A 17,623-nucleotide genomic window follows, 5' to 3' on the forward strand; every position below is an offset into this window, starting at 1 on the left:
GTCGAGTGTTAGCCAAACGGGCTCGTTGCCCCCTGGAGCTACTCAGTTACCCCAAGGAGGCACGGAAGACAAGAGGACAGATATCCAGTTCTTATTTTTCACCGGGTTAAGCATACAGCGTAAAGTAAACAAACCGGTCTGCGCAGAACCACTAGCGTAGTCATTTTTCAAGTCTTGTCTCGCTGCACCTGCATCTGCCCGACTTCCCTTTATTGTGCTGTTTTGGGCAGTGACATGACCTGACCCTTTGACCTAACAATAGGAAGTTCAGTTTTCACCCCCACGGTTAGCAGAGATGAGACATCTAACTAGCGAACCCCAGTTTAAATCCTAGAGCCACCGAATCAGAGAATTGGAAGGGATCCCAAGAGGAGAACTAATCCCCTGTCCTCACGGCAGGACCAAGCACCAACTAGCCCATCCCTGACAGGCGTCTGTCCAACCTGCTCTGAAATATCTCCAGAGATGGGGATTCCACAACCTCCCTGGGCAATTTATTCCAGTGTTTCACCACCCTAACAGGAAGTTTTTCCTCATGTCCAACCTCAACCTCCCTTGCTGCAGTTTAAGCTTCTTGTCCTGTCCTCAGAGGCCAGGGAGAACAATTTTTCTCCTACCTCCTCTGTAGATGCAGAGGTAGGATTTCTGGTTAAATAGGTTAAATATTACTTAGAGACGTTAAATGACTTCAAGTCACCAGGGACCCACTGAGGAGCTATCTGAGCCGTTAGGGATCCTCTTCAGGCACTCATGGAAGCGGGAAGAGCTCCTTGCTCCACCAAGGGAAGGTTCCCGTGGCTGTTGTTAATTCCCCCCTCGGGAGCCGGTGGCCAGGCGGCTGGAAGAATTCTTCCCGTGGCCGAGGCCAGCTCTGCACTAAAAGCCCAGCCCAGCGACACGGCTCAGGGCTGTGACAGGCCCACACTGAGCGGGGGTGAGGCCGACCGACGTCCCAGTGCCCCAGACGTGGGCTTTGCAGGGCGCCCGATGGCCAAGAGTTTGAGGCATTTGCAGCCCAGCGAGCCCCCTTCCAGCACCTCCCCCACCCGCCCAGCAGAGCAGGGCCAGGGGGTGAGCAGGGAGGGGCTCAGGAAGGGGGGGCTCAGGCAGGGGGGGTCTCAGGAAGGGAGAGGCTCAGGCAGGGAGGGGTCTCAGGCCATTTCAGGCTCCTCGTGTAAAAGCCAACGTGTCAAACCCCCAGGGAAGCCGACGGGCTGGCAGGGCGGACGCACCCTGAGCACGGATGTGACAGAGCCCAGCGCCTCCCCGCCAGCCAGCCCAGGCCTGGAGCCCAATGGAAGCACTTAGTGACCAGTCCATTGGTGCTCAGGTCAGTCTTTTGCTAGGTCTACACTGCACTGGTAAATCGGGAAAACAACTCGCCATTTGCGGTCATTGTGGATCTTTTTCCGATTTACTTTCGAAAGAGGCTTTTTCCAAATTTGTCATCTACACGGCACCAAACTGGGAAAGGAAGTGCCCTTCCGAGCCGCCCTTATTCCTCGTAGAATGAGGTTCACAAGGATGGCGAACGAACGCCTCTGGTCTTTCAAAATTTGTTTTGAAAAAGCGGACATGTTCCGTGGACACAGTATCCTGGAAAAGCAATGCAGTCTAGACGTAGCCTGACTGGCCAGGCCAGGCTGACTGAGCGGGGCGTCGGGGTCCCTCTGAGGCTCCTCTGAGCCTTGGCTCGCAGGACTGAACCCAGAGTTTTACTGGCCACAGACTCTCTTCTCACACACGTGTGACGGCGCGTTGGGGGTCCCCCGTCTCCTGCACCCCGAAATGGCACAAACAGACTGTACCAGCCAGTGGAATTGAGGGTGGTTTATTGCTCCTCCAGCACAGCGCAGCACAGATGTAATCTGGTCACAGGAACTGGGCTAGGATGCCTCAGGCCCCCTTGAGATGGGGAGACTGGGCCCCTAAACTCCAGCCCCTTCCCCTAGGCTCTCCTCCATGCCCTCCGACAGCCAGCCACCAACTCACTCACTTCCAGCCCTGCCCCCCAGTCAGGGCAGCATCCACCTTCCTTTGTTCCTCTCCATGGGGGGTGTCTGGCCACTGGTTCAACAAGTTTGGCATTACCTCTGCCTAGTGAGGCTTTCCCTGCTGGGTCTTGCTCCAGACAGCAGGAGTCACCACATCCCAGCAAGTACCCCCACTACGTCACAGTTCTCCCCCCTCCGAGAGCGAACTGAGCAGGGTCACTCCGCTCGTGACCTGGGGAAGTTCGGGCCCCTCGCTACGGGACAGCGCGTCAGCGATGATGTTGGCACTCCCCTTGACGTGGATCACTTCCATGTCGTAGTCCTGCAGGAGCAGGCTCCACCGCAGCAGCTTGGCGTTCGTCCCTTTCATCTGGTGCAGCCAGGTCAGGGGCAGTGGTCGGTGAACACCGTGAAACGCCGGCCAAACAGGTACGGCTGCAGCTTTTGCAGGGCCCACACCATGGCCAGGCGTCCCTCTCTACGGTCACGTAGCTCCGCTCCTGGGGCAGCAGCTTCCTGCTCAGGTACACGATGGGGTGACGTTCCCCTTTCTCGTCCGCCTGCATCAGCACCGCCCCCAGCCCGGTGTCCGAGGCGTCAGTAAACACGATAAAGGGCTTGTCGAAGTCTGGGTTTACCAGCACTGGGGCCTTGGCCAGGGCTCCCTTCAGTGCACAGAGAGCCCTCTGGCACTGCTCCGTCCAGACCACCCTGTCGGGCCTCCCCTTCCTGCACAGCTCTGTGATCGGGGCAGCGATGGAGCTGAAGTTGGGCACAAACCTCCGGTAGTACCCCGCCATCCCAATGAAAGCCTGGACCTGCTTCTTGGTCTGGGGCACAGGCCAGTCCCGGATGGCCTCCACTTTGGCCGGCTCTGGCTTCAAGCAGCCGCTCCCCACCTTATGGCCCAGGTAGGACACTTCAGCCATTCCAACCTTGCACTTCCCAGCCTTTACAGTCAGCCCAGCCTCCCTCAGCCGATCCAGTACCTGGCTGACCTGGGCCACGTGGTCCTCCCAGGACTGGCTGAAGACGCAGATGTCATCGATGTACGCTAGGGCACAGTTCTCCATTCCCTGCAGCAGCTGGTCCACCAGGCGCTGGAAGGTGGCCGGCGCCCCTTTGAGGCCAAAGGGCAGGACCAGGAACTCATAGAGCCCCAGTGGCGTGAGGCCGATTTCAGTCTGGTCTCCTGGTCTAGCGGCACCTGCCAGTAGCCCTTGGTGAGGTCCAGGGTGGTGAGGTAGCGAGCTCCCCCCAGCTTGTCCAGGAGCTCGTCGGGCCTTGGCATCGGGTAGGCATCGGACACCGTGATGGCGTTGAGCTTCCGGTAGTCCACGCAGAACCGGATCGACCCGTCCTTCTTGGGAACCAGCACCACGGGAGAGGCCCAGGGGCTGGAGGACGGCTGGATCACCCCCAGGGCCAACATGTCCTGGACCTCTCTCTCCAGGTCCTGGGCTGTTTTCCCTGTGACCCTGAATGGGGAGCAGTGCACCGGGGGGGTGAGTGCCCGTCTGCACCCGGTGTACAGCCAGGTTGGTGAGACCCGGCTTGTTGGAGAACAGCTGCTGGTGGGAGCGCAGCACCTCCCCGATCTCGGCCTGCTGGGCCGGGGTGAGCTGGTCCGAGAGGGAAATTGACTCCAGCTGAGTCCTCTCCGGTCCCAGGGAACAGGCCCACCAGGGGATCCTCCCCCTGCTCCTCCCAGGGCTTACACACGGCCAGCACCAAGTTCTCCCTGTCCCAGTACGGCTTCATCATGTTAACATGATATACCCGCTGGCCGCGCGTCCGGCCCGTCAGCTCCACCACGTAGTTCACCTCGTTCAGCTGCTTAACCACCTTGAAGGGGCCGTCCCAGGCGGCTTGCAGCTTGTTCTTCCGCACGGGGATCAGGACCATCACCTGGTCCCCGGTAGCGTAGGCGCGGGCCCGGGCATTGCGGTCGTACCAGACCTTCTGCTTCCTCTGGGCCCTGCTCAGGTTCTCTCTGGCCAGGCCCATGAGCTCGGCAAGTCTTTCCCGGAATGTCAGGACGTATTCCACGACCGGCTCACCCTCCGGGGAGACCTTCCCCTCCCACTCGTCTTTCAATAAGTCCAGGGGGCCCCTCACTCGCCTCCCATATAACAGCTCGAACGGCGAGAACCCCGTGGACTCCTGGGGCACTTCCCTGTACGCAAACAGCAGGTGGGGTAGGTACTTGTCCCAGTCCTGCGGGTGTTTGTGCATAAAGGTCCGTAGCATCTGCTTCAGAGTCCCATTGAACCTCTCCACCAACCCGTTGGTCTGGGGGTGATACGCCGAGGCCCAGGTGTGTTGCACCCCACTCTTCTCCCACAAGCACCGGAGCAGGGCCGACATGAAGTTGGATCCCTGGTCCGTGAGAACCTCCTGGGGAAACCCCACCCTGCTGAAAATGGTCAGCAGTGCGTCTGCCACCGTGTTGGCCTCGATGGAGGGCAGGGCCACGGCCTCGGGGTAACGGGTGGCAAAGTCCACCACCACCAGGATGTATTTCTTCCCTGTCCGGGTCGCTCTGTTGAAGGGCCCCACAATATCCATCGCCACCTTCTGGAAAGGCTCCTCTATGATGGGCAGGGGTCTCAATGCAGCTTTCTTCCTGTCTTGGGCCTTCCCCACCCGTTGGCAGGAGTCGCAGGACCGGCAGTACCGCTGGACAGCTGCAAACATCCCCGGCCAATACAAGTTTTGGAGCAGCCTCAGCCGCGTGCGCCGGATCCCCTGGTGTCCCGAGAACGGGATGTCATGGGCCAGGTGTAGCAGCTTGCGGCGATACCTTTGGGGAACCACCAGCTGCCGCTGGAGCCCCCACTTGCCTACCGTCCCGGGGGAAAGCCATTCCCGGTACAGAAATCCCCTCTCCCACCGGAACTTCTCCTGGCAATCTCCTCCTAGGGGTTGAGCGGCACCCAGGTCAGCCCGGTCCCTCAGGGCCTGCAAGGAGGGATCCGCCCGCACCTCCGCCTGGAATTCAGCGGCTGGGGCTGGGACAGGGCCGTGGTTCCCCCCACTGCCTAGGTCCAACTCTAGGTCTGCTGGGACGGGGCCCTGGGCCCCCTGTTGGGGAACCTCCTCGAGTTCCGGGCCGCCAGCCCCTCGCTTGCTCTGGCTACGGGTGGTGACCAGCGTCCTGTGGGGTCCGTCTGGCCACTCCTCTAGGTCACTCCCCATTAGCACGTCGGTGGGCAAGTGCGGGTGCACCCCCACTTCCTTGGGGCCCTCCTTGGCCTCCCATTTCAGATGCACCCTGGCTACGGGTACCTCAAAGGGGGTGCCGCCTATGCCCCTCAGTGTCAGCTGAGTGTCGGGTAGCATACGGTCTAGGGCCACTATGTCGGGCCAGGCCAGCGTCACCTCCGCCCCCGTGTCCCAGAAACCCGTCACCTTCCTGCCATCCACCTCCAGGGGTACGAGGCAGTCCCTCCGTAGGGGCCGCCCCGCCCCCACCCGGTGCACGGATAAATCTGTCTCCCGAGGGTCAGACCTCCCAGGGGGGTGCACTGAGCATCCTTCCCCCCTCCCCGAGCGGAGGTTTGCCGGCCAGCCCCTGCCACTGGGGCAGCCTGCCCTTCCTCCCGCCCCAGCCAGTTAACCCTGGAACGTCCCAGGTCATGGGACCTGTTCTTGCGCCTGGTGCATTGAGCCCTCTTGTGGCCTCGTTGCCCACAGCGATGGCAAGTTAGGTTCTGTGGGCCCATTCGGGTCGGCTCTGCCCGGGCCCTGGCTGGTTTTCTGGGGTATCGATGACTGGTCCTGGTCCCTGGGGCTCGCCTCGGAGGTGTCTCTCTCCGTTGCTCCGCCGAGAACCGGTCTCTGCGCGATTCTCTTTCTCTCCGGGACTCCCGTTCACCCCCGGACCGGCTCTCCATGAACTCATCCGCCAGTCTCCCGGCCTCCTGGGGGTTCTCTGGTCTCCGGTCCTTGAGCCACAGCCTCAGTTTGGGTGGGCACGCTTCATAGAACTGCTCCATCATGACCAGCTTGAGCAGCTCCTCTGCGATCTGGGCTCCGACTCCAGACACCCACTTGCGGCAGTATTGCGACAGGCGGGAGGCCAGGTCCACATAGGTCTCCCGTGGCCCTTTCTGTACCCCCCGGAACTTCTTCCTGTACATCTCGGGGGTCAGCCCGAACTTGTGCAGCAGGGCCTCCTTGACTCGGTTGTAATCCCCTGGCTGTAGGTCCTCCAGCTGACTGAGCACTCCGGCCGCCTCCTGGTTCAGTGCGGGGACGAGCTCCTGTAGCCAGTCAGCTGGGGGGACCTGTTGCAGCCCACAGGCCCTCTCAAAGGAGCTGAGGAACCCGTCTATGTCGCCCACGTCCTTCAATTGGGCCACCGTGAGCCTCTCCAAGCGCCTGGCATCCCCGGGACTCTGGGGCCCATCCACTCTTGGCGCAGCCGGGGCCTCGCAGGTTCTCCGCTCTGCCATGGCCAGCTCATGCTGTCGCTGCCTCTCTCGATCTTGTACTTCCAATTCCTTCATCCGCAGCTGGATCTCCAGCCGCCGCAGCTCCGCTGGGCTGGCCCCTGCCCTAGATGGGCTACGGCTTGCAGGCCTCCCGGGAGACGCTGTCTCATCTCTCCGTTGGGTTCCAGCGCTCCTCCCCCTCTCTGAGCCTGACACACTCTCAGGGGGGGTCTGGCTGCTTCCCCTGGGGACAAGATCCTGGCCCTGTGGCTGGTCATTATCTTCCAGCTGGGTAATCAGTTGGGCCTTGGTTGCTTTCTGCACAGGCAAGCCCCTCTCTCTGCACAGCCCCACCAGCTCTGCCTTCAAGAGTCGGGCGTAGGCCATCTGCCCGCTGGTCCCCTTGGTGCAGACTCACCAGTCTAGTGCTGCAGCGCCCCACGATTCCCCGGAACCGCTTCGCTCTGCCTCAAGCATGCTTGGCTCCAGGGCTCTTGCTTCTACGGCGCCTTGTCGCTTGCCGCTGGGAGCTTCATCCACGGGGTGCAGTGGATCCCACTTCTGACACCAGTGTGACGGCGCGTTGGGGGTTCCCCGTCTCCTGCACCCCGAAATGGCACAAACAGACTGCACCAGCCAGTGGAATTGAGGGTGGTTTATTGCTCCTCCAGCACAGCGCAGCACAGATGTAATCTGGTTACAGGAACTGGGGCTAAGAGGCCTCAGTGCCCCCCCTTGAGATAGGGGAGTCCCAGCCCCCTCCCCAGCTCCTTATACCCTGCCTTCCAGCGAGGAACTCACTAACCCTCTTCCAGCCCTGCCCCCCAAGCCAGGGCAGCATTCCACCTTCCTTTGTTCCTCTCCATGGGGGGTGTCTGGCCACTGGTTCAACAAGTTTGGCATTACCTCTGCCTAGTGAGGCTTTCCCTGCTGGGTCTTGCTCCAGACACCAGGCGTCACCACATCCCAGCAAGTACCCCCACTACGTCACACACCCCAAAAGTCTCTGTCCCTGGTCCGTGCCACCCAGAGTCCCAGAGTTCACCCGCAGGGCTTCACCTCCCAACCTGGGTAGAAATGGGGGTGGGAGGATAGATCGGGGGCACCTTACGACGCTCCTCCAGCTGTCTTGTCCCACACCACCGGACGCTCCACTGGGCGCCTGCGGCCACTCCTCAGCTGCTGCCGCTCCACGCCACGTCGCTGGTCACTGTGCCACGCCGCTGGTCACTGTGCCACGCCGCTGGTCACTGCTCCTTGCCGCTCTGCGCCACGTTACGCCACCAGCCAGTGATTCCCACCAGCCACTCTGCTGGTCACTGCCACTCCACTGGCTGCAATGGGTCTGGCTCTCAGCCAAACCAGTGATTTCAGCTCTCCGTGATTTCAACTCTCTAGCCACCAGCTGGACTGGCAAAGGAATCCAGCTTCCACTGGACTAGCAAAAGACAAGGCTCCTCAGGGAGTCTGCTTTAGGTCTCTCCTTAAAACAAAGGGGCTACGTCTACACTGGCAGGATTTTCCAGAAATTTTTTTAACGGAAAAGTTTTCCGTTAAAAGCATTTTCAGAAAAGCACGTCTAGATTGGCAGGACACTTTTGTGCAAAAGCACTTTGTGAGGAAAAGCGTCCGTGGCCAATCTAGACACATTTTCCCACAAAAAAGCCCCACTTGCCATTTTCGCCATCGGGGCTTTTTGCGGAAAACAAATCTCTGCTGTCTACACTGGCCCTTTTGTGCAAATATTTTTCAAAAAAACTTTTGCCCAATGGGAGCAGCATAGTATTTCTGCAAAAGCACTGACAATTTTACATGAGATCCTCAGTGCTTTTCCGGAAATTCAAGCGGCCAGTGTAGACAGCTGGCAAGTTTTTCCGCAAAAGCAGATGATTTTGCAGAAAAACTTGCCAGTCTAGACACAGCCAGGGGAAAGGTGCAGGCTGGGCCAGTCTTATAGCTCACCCCTGGCAGGTGTGACCCAGGCTGACTCAAGCCCTTTAACCCTTTCCCCCAGCTCAGTTCACTCAACTCTGGAAGGGGGGAGGCATGTTCCTGCAAGACCCCTTACCATGATGGTGGTGTCTCTCCTGCAAGCACTGGTGGCATGTTTTACAGTCCCCACATTTAGGGGGAGCCTGATTAGTGACCCCCACAACAGCCCAAATTATTTACAATTCTCCACATTGCATTCCAGCACTGACCCTCCATCAGCCCTGGCTGAATGGGATTTCCATAGCCACCCCTCGGATTCTCTCCTGAGCTGTATTTACATGTCAACAGTTAATTACCTTGCGGAGCTAAACAATTGTAGCAGGCACACCCACCCCTCCTTGTAGCTGGCTGACAGCAAGCAGCAGTTCAGCCCCTGCTTACACAGGCCATAAGAGACCTGGGGCCGGGGAAGCAGTGGGGGGAGGAGGTTCCTGAGTGGGAGTGGAATCCCAAACATTTGGAAGGCAAGAGGAGCCCACTGGACCCCCAGGCTGCATGGCTGGTGCTGCTGAGGGACAGGGCAGATGCAACACATCTGGCCAGGACAAGAGCGGCTTCCCCACCCCGAGTACTGGCGAGGGAGAATCCCGCGGCCCTGCCCACTGCTAGCCAGGTGGGTGGATACCTGGGAGATCCAGTGCGGGGGATGTTTGCCACTTCGACAAACATTTGCTGACGTGGACCCCGAAGCAGGAACGTTCTTCACACCCAACGTGCTCCCTCGAGGTGGGGAACCTTCCGGCGGGGGCCAGCTCCAGATCGGTAGCCTCATCGAGGTAGGAAGTGACCAGGGTGGGGCTGTTAAGCCAGGTGGGGGTTGGTGCATTTTGGCGCCAACCCCAACCCCGGCAGCAGGTCTGTTCCTGTGCCCTAGGGCCCTGGGTCGGGAGCCGGTGGAGCAGGAGGGCCTGGGTCCCCCACCATCCCCGCAGCACTGCATCTCCTACTTAAAGGACTGGTTATTAACGGACTTTGGCCGAAGAGGCCTTGGAATATTAACTAGAAGACTGAACTCATACAGTTTGGACATGAGCTGGGTGACCACGCAAGCCAAAAGGTTTTAAGGTCTTGGACCCCGGGGAGGGGAGTGTCCGCCATATGCCATCGAAAAGACTTTGGGGATTTAAGTGACTTTGTGGACGGGGGGAGAGGGGGAGGGGAGGATATGTCTCAAGTACGTGGACTCCTCACACCTTGTAACAAGGCACTGAGTGCTAAAGACAACAATCAACCAATCCCGGTTAATTAAAAAAAACAACAATCTTTTATTATCAAAACAAAACTACAGTTGCAAGCCTAGTAAATCGGCCAGGTGGAAAGAGCCACCAGTTGATACAGAATCTCAGGGAAAGTCCCCAGGCTGAACGGTTAGTTTCAAAGGAAAAAAACAACAACAACTTGTAACAAGCTCAGCCATTATTTCCACATCCCCAAACACAGAAAACAATAAATCCTGCTGGACTGACTAGCTAAACTTTTCCCCACTGCATTGTTATTGGCTGACCACCCAAAACCTGGCTAGGTACAGGAGACATTAATTAACCCCTTAGTCACCGGGTGCTGGTCAGCACTCCTGATGATGCCAGGGGGTTACGCAGAAGGAATCAGCAGTGGGGGAGGTGAGGGGAAAGTGGACTTCAGCCAGAGAAACGTCTCAGTGGTCACAGCTGCCTGCTGCGCCTGCCTAGGATCCGGGAGGCGACAGGAGAAAAGTTCCCGCGGGTGGGGGAGGAGGCAGGTCGGGCCCCTGGCTGCCGACTGAGACGGGAGCGACCAGGCGCTGAGTAGAGCCCGGCACGAGCAACTCAGCGCAGGGGGATCTGGAAAGGTCACTGAACCCTGGGCCAGAGCAACGCGCTGGGTGCGGGCTGGGCGACCCGGCCCCGCCCTTGTGGCACAGGAGGAGCCGTGTGACCACACACCCATTGGTTTTATGTGACTGATCCTGTGAGTCGTGTGACACCGTCCTGCACCAGGTGAGCGGCTGCTTCCAGCGCTGCAGAGGATGCAGCAATAGACGACGTGAGCCAGTAGAGATTAGTGTCAAAATAGCAAAGTTTTATATTGGTACAAAAACACACACAGGAAATTTAAAAAAATATTTTGAAAAAACACCCCCCAAAATGCCCCCCCCCAACCCTTCATCAAAAGAGCAGAACTTATAAAGAGTAAAAAACATTTAAGCTAAATTCAGACCAACTTTGGCATTGTGTATGTGTGACATTGTGTATGTGTATGCGACATTGTGTATGCGTATGCGACATGGTGTATGTGTATGCGACATTGTGTATGTGTGTGTGACATTGTGTATGTGTATGCGACATTGTGTATGTGTATGTGACATTGTGTATGTGACAGTGTGTATGTGACAGTGTATGCGACATTGTGAAAGTTTGACTGTTGCCTGTGGTGACGTGGTAGGGGCACTGCAGTTACCCCTGATGCCACAGTCAGTGTCAGGCCATGGGGGGCAGCTGCCAGAGGACTGTTAAGATCTATACAAGTAACACAGTGTCTACAGTAATACTGCACCAACGTAGGCACAACGAGCCTGACTCCACCCCACTCATGCAGGTGTTGTTGTTACGCTGACACAGCAGAGGGCTGACATGAGAGGGAGACGAATTCAAGTTCAGACACTCGCACCCCTCGGCTGCAGAGAGGACGGGTGAGTTCCGTGTATTCCAGCCCCTCCTCTCCGCAGCTGCTGCAGGCTGAGACACCGGCCAGCGCTTGCTCTCTGCTGCTGCTACGTCTGATGCTAATTCTCATTATGGTTTCATCTTCTTTCCTGGACGCTGCTGTTCCTCTTCTGCTGCTTTGGTATTGTTGGTCCTGCAACATCACACGGGGAGGTTACGTCACGTACCCCAGCTCCAGGGGAAACCCTTGCTCCCCGCAGACTCTGTGTGGCCGTTCACTGCCCCACTGCGGCCCCACTCGATCTAGGGCTGAGCCCCAAACCCTGCTCTGGGATCTCAGCTCCAGGAACAACCAGCCAGAAATAAGGCCCCACGACGGAGTCTGATCTCCCCGATCTCGCCATGCTGGGGGGGGGGGGGAGCCAGTAAAATGGGACTAGAATCCCCCCCCAGACGGAAACAGCTGCCCCATTTCCTCTTCACTGCCTTGGGCGTCCTGCCCCACAGCCACAGCTAACGTGAATTGCACCCGAACGCCAGACACAGCTGATCCCCCTGGCACACGGGTGGGTTTGTGAGGGCACCGGGGGGCCCTGCTTCCCAGAGAGAGGCACGGCCAGGGGGGGTCATGAGGGATCATGGGCCACCCCCCCAATTTCTGTGGGTGCCCAGCTGCCCTGAGGAGCTCGCTCTGCTCAGCCTGCCAGAGGAGAGGGTGGGGGCTCCACCCCCCACAGCAGCCCCCCGACCCTGAGGCTGTAGTTCTGCAGCCAGGCACGGCCCCCTGGGTCACAGCGCCCGGCTGTTCCTGTCTGGCTGTGAGTGCTCCCCCCTCCCCAGCACCAGCAGCCCAGGTACCTCTGCCGGCCAGAGAGTGAGCGAAGGGAACTGGCTTCCAGGTGCACACGTGTGCATGCGTGTGTGTGTGTGTGTGTGTGTGTGTGTGCCCCGTGCGTCGCCCTCCTCCCCCCATGTACCGCTCACACGACGTCTGTGCTTGGCCGGGCATCTCCCCTGCTGAGCACTAGGCAGAGTAGGGAGCACGTGGCAGCCAGACGGACTCACTGCTGCAGCGCTAAGTCCAGGCCCTGAACCCCAGACAGACAGACACTCCCGCAGGGCAGGGCCCCTCTTACCTTCTTGTTCGCTGCTCGCAGAGCTGGCATCTGAACTTCTCCCTCCAGATCCCTCTGCTGGCGTCGGGGACGACCTGTCCTCAGGCCTAAACACAATATTTACTGATCACTCCCTTCTCCTTCACCCAGGGCCCATCAGTTACAAGAGGGGGGACGGGGCATGTAAACGCCTGGCCCAGGGACTGCACAGGGACGTGAGAACAGCCACACTGAGCCAGACCAATGGTACCTATAGCCCATCCCCCCCCGTGACTGTCTCCTGAAGCGCTGGTGCTGACCACTGTCTCCTGCCCACCCCCTATACCCTTCCCTTTCCCCTCCCAGTTTCTGGCAACTACAGATTCAGGGTCTTCCTGAACACGGGATCCCTCCCTGCCCACCCTGGCTAATCCCCCTTTAAAAGATCCCCAGGTGGCTGTCTTGTCACAGACCAATTCCACAAGCCAAATACCCGGAGAAGGGTTGGAATGACAATTCATCCACAGATTTAATTCTCAACCCTGTGGCCTCAATGGTGATAACGGTTGGCTGGGACATTATCAGCCAAACAAACAATGAAGGTGCCAACAGCTCTTGGTCTGTGTAGGGTCTTGCACTGGTACCCTTGCTCTCTAATTGCTACCCTGTGATCCTTATCTGCTTCTTTTCACTGTCCAATCTGTAGGTGCTTATAGACTGCCAGCTCTGCCTCTTTGGTTTTCCCTTTCATATTTTCATACTCTCTGCTCCTGGTTTCCCACCCCTCCTTCCCCTATTTATTTTAGGTCTTCACATCCTCAACTCAATACTCAGGTCATCTGAAGAAGTGGGCTGTGCCCACGAAAGCTCAGGATCCCATCTACAGGTTTTGTTAGACTGTAAAGTGCTACCAGACCGTTTGTTGTTTTTTAAGTTTCTCTCTGAAAACAGTTATCCAGCCAGGTATGCACCCACCTATGTTGTAGTTTCCTAGTTTATTGATGAGAAGATAATGCGACACCATACCGATGCCTTACTAAAATCTAGGTCCCATGTCCCCTCTTATCGACGAGAAAGCTATCCGATTGGTTGGACATGATTTGTTCTTGACATCCATGCTGGCTCTTCCCTACCACTCTATGACCTATTTTTACTTCATTTCAAAGAATTTCCCAGGTGTGGAAGTTAAATTTACAAATCTGTAATTGCCAGTATCACCGCTGGAGCCCTCTTTCAAAATCAGCCTCACATTAGCTGCCTCAAGTCCTCGTGTACAAAGGCTTCTTTCAGCACTGGGGTGCACACGACAGTTAGGAATTACAGAATGACTAACTTCCTGATTGTCATTACCATTCATAAAATAATCACATTTTACTGTTACCAACGTGCCTCTAGAAAGCTTCTTTTCAAATTCTTCTTTGCCCTGCCTGATTGTACCAACACACTCGTCCTGCCAGAGTTCACGCTGTTCTCATCACCAATTGCCGCTGCTTGGCTCTGTCACCATCTGGCCTTCTTACGGGTCCTCCTATTGCCTGTTCCGACTGGGCAGATAACGGCTCACGAGCCGTCGCGCATGGTGTCTAGGAATTCTCTGGGAGACGACTCCCAGCGGCTCAGGGAATTTCTAGCCTGTCTCCCGTCTCCTCCCTTCCCCTCACTCTGCCCCTTTCCCAGTGACTCAAATAACGACAGATCAGCGACACCCGGCAGGTCTGGGGGGCAGGAGGGTCGTTTGCTCTTCACACCCCAGCGCCCCTCACACACTCACCTTTTCCTGGGTTCCTTTACAGCCACCTGTGGGAAGAGACACAGGAGACGATCAGCTGCCCGTGGGGAAGAGAATCTCAGTCCCGGGGGGTTTTACACTCAACCCCACAAACAGCATTTCCCATTTGATCCGCGACCCTCCCGCACAAGCCACCCGCTGTCATGGGACACGGGGCCTCTGGCCACGCAGGCTGGGGGAGGGGCAGAGCCCAGCTCCCCGCTCTGGCCAGCCCCAGACATCGCCCTGTGGGGCAGGGCAGCCTGCCCAGCACCCCCCTCTGGGGCTGAATGGGGCCTGCCCAGCTCCCCACCCCTCACACACAGCTGCTCCGGCAGCCCCGGGTCCCCAGCGCTCTGCTCCTTCCTCAAGTCTCCAGTGGAGCAGCAAGAGGGCAGTGCCCCCTCCCCGTACCCCCTCACATGTACAGTGGGATGGGTCATGGGGAGGGGACCCTGGGCTGGGCAGAGTGGGGGGGAGTCCCCTTCTTTTTAGCATAAATCATCCCCAGGAACCAGCTCTCAGTGAGCATCTAACTCTGGCCCCTCCCCATCCCGTCCTGCCCGGCTCGTGACCCAGCCCTGGTCTCACTGCTCAGGCCAGTGTCGTTAGGGACAAAATTCCCCCAAACCCTCCATTTCCGGGGGGGGGGGGTGACCACGGGGCCCTTTATCGGTGCCAGGTTCCCTGGCCCAGGCCGGAAGCCCCCGTCTTACAGGGCCCAGGCCTGGAGGGACCTTCCCCTGCAGCTGGTGTAGGAGGCAGAAGAGACCAAAGGCCAAGGGAGCCCTGTGGGCGCAGTTACAGCCTCACCGCCGAGGAACCACAGACCCCAGAGATGTGACCTCCCCGTGGGCAGAGGGGAAGAGCTTCCATAGTGAGACCTTTTATTGGTCCCTGAACAGCCAGGCTCAGGGGCGATGCAGGGACACTCGAGTGAGGAAGGACAGAGCCTCGCTTCTTCCATCATGTGGTACCAAAAGTGTATCAGATCCTGAAAATGTTACAGAGCAGCTTGTGTGTGCGTGTGTGTGTGCGTGTGCGTACGCGTGTCTGTATGTGATGATGTGTGTGTGCGTGTGCGTGTGCGTGTCTGTATGTGATGATGTGTGTGTGCGTGTGCGTGTCTGTATGTGATGATGTGTATGTGTTTGCATGTGATGGGGTGTGTCCATCTCGCACTAAGGAGCGGGGAGTTGCCCCAGCCCAGCTGGTGGAAAAGGCCCCACCCCACAGCCCTGCTGGGCAGGCTCCCTGGGAAAGCCAGGTATAAAAGCCCAGGGAGCTGCTCAGTCAGGGCTGGCCGCCGGAGGGGAAGGAGCTCGGGCCGGAGCCCCTGGACAGCCCCTGCAGCCACCACCCCAGCCCCAGCGAGCATCTGACGAAGTGGGTCTTTGCCCACGAAAGCTTATGCTCCAACACTTCAGTTAGTCTATAAGGTGCCACAGGACTCCTCGCCGCTTTTGCAGATTCAGACTAACATGGCTACCCCTCTGATCTTTAAACTCTGTTCTAGTCCTAGCCTTCACAGCCTCCTCTGGCAAGGAGTTCCACAGGTTGACTACACGCTGTGTGAAGAACTTTCTTTTATTAGTTTTAAACCTACTACCCATTAATTTCATTTGGTGTCCTCTAGTTCTTCATTTGGTGTCTCCCGTTTCCAGTCCTTCTGCACCAAACAGCTGTGAGAGTTTGGAAAAGTTCTGAGCAGCTGCTGTGTGTGTCACTGCCTGTGCGAGGGAGCAGGGGGAGACGCGCTGGACTTGGGGACCCCCGACACAGACCCCACATTTGCAGCACAAGCCCCCCAGCCCCTGCGGCAGAACGGGCCTGGTCTCAGCCCGACCCCCTCTGGGTGCAGATCTCACAGCTCCCAGCGGCCAGGAGCAATTGCCGCGCCGGGGGCCGGCCCAGCCGCACGCTGACGGGACCCCCCTGCAGCTCTGGGACGCTGCTAAATCCAAAGGGGTCTGAGCGTCTGGTCCCAGAGCGTTTGCGCTGTCACTGCCCGGCCCGCGGAGAAGGGAGAAACGCGGCGACGCCGGACCCCTGTGGGCAGCGGGAGCAGGCACCGGGCTATTGCCTACCTTGGACTGCGCAGCCCCTGTTGTGTTACTGATCTTGTGAACTGCCTCGTCCTGGGATCCTTGGCTGAGTTCATGTTTGCGCATCGGATCCTTTTGGCCAACAGGACCAACATGAGTCCCCGTCTCCACCTGTTTCCCTGCCGGTGAATGGACGGTGGGTTATTGGCACCTGCTCCCGGCTGCGAGTCGCTCCTGCCCCCTGCTGCCCGGCCCCCTCCCCGGCTGACAGGCAGCAGGAGCGTCTCCAACTACAGCCCATCACCCGCCCCTCAGCTACACCCCCTACCCCACAGACCCCTCCCCCTGCGAGCCAGCCTGGCCCTGGCGGGGGGTCTCCTGCAGCGCTCTGGGACCCCCATGGGCAGGGAGTGAAAACTGCTGAAAACATCCTGCCACAGAAATTTGGGTAATGACCCCCCCACACACACACACACAGAAGAGGCCATGTCAGCAAGGAGCTAGAAGGGAGGGAATCGTAAAAAGAGAAGAACATCCAGACTGGGTCACACCAAAGCTCCTGTCTGCCCACGGCCGCCCGGTGCCCCGGAGGGAGGGAGCACAACGGGCAATCCCCATGTGATCCCTTCATCCATTCCCAGAGAAACAGAGGCCAGGGACACCCTCCCTACCCATCTTGGCTCATAGCCAGGGCCCACCAAGTGGTGGCGAGCCCTGCTCACCATCCATGCGGTTGTGCACACGGCGCATGTGCTGATCACGCTGCACTGGCTGTGCTGGCTTGTAATCTACTCACCACGGGCGAGTAGATTACATTAATTGTCGAGCCCTGCTAATAGCCATTGTTGGACCTAACCTCCATGAATCTATCTAGCTCTTTTCTGAACCCTGTTAAAGTTCTAGCCTTTACCACATCCTCTGGCAAGGAGTTCCACAGGTTGACTGTGCTTTGAGTGAAGAAAAACTTCCTTTTGTTTGTTTTAAACCTGCTGCCTGTTCATTTTATTTGGTGACCCCTAGTTCTTATATTGTGGAAATAAGTAAATAACTTTTCCTTATTCTCTTTTTTCCATACCAGTCATGATTTTATAGACCTCCATCATAACCCCATTACTCTCCTCTTTTCTGAGATGAAAAGTCCCAGTCTTTTTAACCTCCCTTCATACGGGACCCATTCCAAACCCCTCAGCATTTCTGTTGCCCTCTTCTGAACCTTTTCCAATGCCAAGAGATCTTTTTTGAGATGAGGCGACCACATTTTCTATCTTACTCTCTATCCCTTTTTAAATGTCTCCTGACATTCTCTTTGCTTTTTTGACAGCCGCTGCGCATTGCGTGGAAGTTTTCAGAGAACTGTCCACAATGACTCCAAGATCTGTGGAGTCGTTGTAGCCAAATTAGTCCCCATCATATTGTGTGGATAGTTGTGATTGTTTTTTCCAATGGGCATGAATTTACACTTATCCACATTAAATTTCATTTGCCATTTTGTTGCCCAATCACTCAGTTTGGTGAGATCTTTCTGACGCTCTTCACAGTCGGCTTTGATCTGAATGACCTTGAGCAGTTTGGGATCAGCTGCAACTTTTGCCACCTCCCTGTTTACCCCTTTCTCTAGATCATTTATAAATAAATTGAATAGGTTTGGTCCC

The 17,623-nt window shown here is 57.5% G+C and overlaps 1 protein-coding gene across 1 annotated transcript in view; it reads right to left on the bottom strand.

Annotated features, from left to right (window-relative positions):
- The window catches only part of LOC142823182 (butyrophilin subfamily 2 member A2-like), a 147,200-nt gene that overhangs the window by 11,891 nt on the left and 117,686 nt on the right, over positions 1 to 17,623 (bottom strand). The gene's annotated exons all lie outside the window — the stretch shown is intronic.

This window comes from Pelodiscus sinensis, chromosome 19 (genome assembly GCF_052426305.1).
Source record: "Pelodiscus sinensis isolate ZL-2025 chromosome 19, ASM5242630v1, whole genome shotgun sequence".
In the NCBI taxonomy this organism is placed as follows: Eukaryota; Metazoa; Chordata; order Testudines; family Trionychidae; genus Pelodiscus; species Pelodiscus sinensis.